The sequence below is a fragment of the Otolemur garnettii genome, unplaced genomic scaffold (assembly GCF_000181295.1).
Source record: "Otolemur garnettii isolate 467f Iridium unplaced genomic scaffold, OtoGar3 scaffold00192, whole genome shotgun sequence".
Taxonomy (NCBI): domain Eukaryota; kingdom Metazoa; phylum Chordata; class Mammalia; order Primates; family Galagidae; genus Otolemur; species Otolemur garnettii.
In genome coordinates this window covers 695,679-698,458 of record NW_003852587.1, presented here as the reverse complement: position 1 = coordinate 698,458, position 2,780 = coordinate 695,679, and the positions used below count along the sequence as shown (strand labels likewise).

General features: G+C 54.7%; 1 pseudogene; it reads right to left on the bottom strand.

Moving 5' to 3' along the window:
• Positions 1–1,705: 1,705 nt before the first annotated feature.
• LOC100962735 lies at positions 1,706–2,500 on the bottom strand (annotated as a pseudogene).
• Positions 2,501–2,780: the final 280 nt, after the last annotated feature.

The window sequence follows — 2,780 nt, the reverse complement described above, 5'->3', positions numbered from 1 at the left end:
GCCTCCCAAGTAGCTGGGACCATAGGCGCCCGCCGCAACACCTGGCTATTTTTTGGTTAGAGCGGTCATTGTTGTTTGGCGGGCCCAGGCTGGATTTGAACCCGCCACCTTAGGTGTATGTGGCTGGCGCCCTAGCCACTTGAGCCACAGGCACCAAGCTGATTTAACCATTTCTAATGCAGAGTTTCCAAAGCTTGCTGCCCATGCCTTCTTGCCACTCTTTTGTAATATACCCTGTGGTTTGATCTGGTTTTACTCATGCTGGTCCTCCTCTTCCCAAATGTTCTAGAAGCTCTGCAAGACCATGGACAGTGAATGGTTCATCTTTAAGGCCCCCATGCCAGATAGCCTCTCTCATGCCTTTTTGTAGTCAATCTGCCCACTCCAGGCCCCAGGTAACCACCGAGGGAGGGCTGGTCCATGCGTCCCCAAGGCCAGCATCGGTGGGCCAGTGCCCAGCACCTCAGGCCTGATGTGGCAAGGGAAGTGTTCGTTGGCGGTTCTGCCTGGATTTCTCAGCATTCGTGCAGGCTGTGGATGTTGGCAGGAGACGGCACTGAGTAGCTCTCGGTGGGAGCTGATCAGTGACAGCCACCAGCCTTGGGAGAAGGGGTAGCGTACCCGGTAAACACAGGGCACCTCTCCCTCCTCAGAGGCCTTCCCGGACCCTGAAGCCTGGCCATGGGCCCAGGATGGCGCCTCCCCTGCCAGTGCTGCAGCCACCCCCAGCCTTCAGCATCCAGCACCCTGATGAGCCTGACCTCCTCAGACTGGCGGCCAGACCTGCACCAGCCCTGAGATGGTGAAAGAGTCACTTAAGGCTCAGGTGATAATCAGCGTGTTTGAGCAACAAGCTGTTGGGGTAAACATCTCTGGGGTCCAGGTGTACGTGTTTGGCTCCCTGGGTGTGTTGCATGCTGAGGACTGAGCTCAGGGCTTTCAGGGTCTTTGTGACCAGAACGACATAACCCTGACCCATCGGGCAATTTCTCAACCTTCACCACACACACACCCCCTTTCTCCCTCCCAGCCTCCCCCACCTTCAGCGTCTATCACTCCCCACACTGTGTCCCCGGGGGCACATGATTTCACTCCCACTGGTAGGTGAGGATGTGCCCTATCTGTCTCTGTGTGTCTGCGTGGTCTCCCTTAGGAGAATGCCTCGGGTTCCATCCATCATGGAAAACACAGGATCCCATTCTTCCTGTTTAGTTTTTGTGTTTGTTTGTTATTTTGTATATGGACTAATGTATTCAGAACACGTTGATAGAATGGCTACTGTGGACCAACGCAATACCAAGGAATCCGCCCAAAGCAAATACACCAGCAGAGACTTCAGGTCTGCGGGAAACCGCCTCCCCCCAGAAACGGAGACCCCAAACCCGTCACTCCTCTCTACCCATGGGCCAATACAAGGAATCAGGGATGGCTCTAAGCCACTTCAGGAATTTCCCTGGCCCTCCTCCTCATCTGCTCCCATTCTGGTCTTTCCTAGACTTTCTCTACTCTACTTGAGATCTTCTCCCCCTGCAACCCCGACTCTGACCCTGGGTCTTTGAACCTGACATTTCTATATGACCTCCACCTCAGCCTTTCACTCTTAGATCTCCCCAACCCCTTTCATCTTTCAGGAACACTTTCACTCTTTTTTTTTTTTTTTTTGTCTGCACACACAGATATTTATTGTTTCCCTAGCTGCCTGGTGTTAAAGATGCAGGGTGAGGGGGGCTTCCAGGCCCTTCTTGTCGTAGGTACCAGCACCCTTGTGGCCCCTCCCATAGCCTGAGTTATCACTGGTCTCTTCCCATCCCACGATGCCCATGCCACTGTTGTCCAAGTGGTCCTCATGGCTACCAGTGTATTTGCTAGTGTGGGTGAGACGGTCCACGGCACCTGCCGTTGTGGCTTGGTAGAAGCCAAAGAATGGATTTCAGCCCGGTTCCTCCTCCTCCCCTAAGATGGCCCGGAGATCCATGGAACATGTTCTTGCAGCTCTTGGTCTTCCTCGGGCGTGGGGCCACTTCTCTTAGGGCTCAGAGCCAGCTGTGGGCAGGCGCTCTAGCCAGAGCCATCCACACCCAAGGGGAGGGAGTCCAGGGCACAGAGGGACGGTGGATTTCTCTTTCTCCAGTGGACTTATTCTGACCAGGCTGCTGTGAGAGGACCTCATTCAGTGACCACCAGTGGTGGCTGGATTCTTGCCCTCCATGAGTTTAAAAATGTCCTCCAGGCCTTGGTCTGGGCTCTTTTCCTTGAAGCGCTTCTGGCCCAGTTCCTTCATTGCTTCTGTGAACTGCTGAAAGGTGATGGTTCCGGCATCCTTGGCCTTGACTTTGTTGAACACAGTGTCCAGATCTTTGGAGGTGACCGTCTTGCCATCCATGATGCCACAGTCCTGGCACAGCTTGGAGAAGTTCTTGTTGTTTATTTCAGCACCACTGCTTGAGGAGTCTCCGAGGACAGCGAACCACTGGAATGTTTTCTCTGCTTCAGATGCCATGGTCAGCTAGAGGTTGGGGATGGGCACTGGGGGGGGTGTCAGGAGGGAGGGGAGAGGGGATGGACAAAGAATGAGGATGAAGGTTGAGAGTAAATCAGTGGGCAAAGGAAACAAAACCCCTTGTCCCTGCTGCCCCCTCCCCTGTACCCCTCACCCCCATGCCGCCTGCCACAGCCACCACATGAGCCTCCCCTTCCCAGCACTGGGAATGCCAGGTGGATCCCAGGTCCTGACTCATCCCCCATTCCCCCACCACTTTTGTGTACCTAACAGTGGCCGG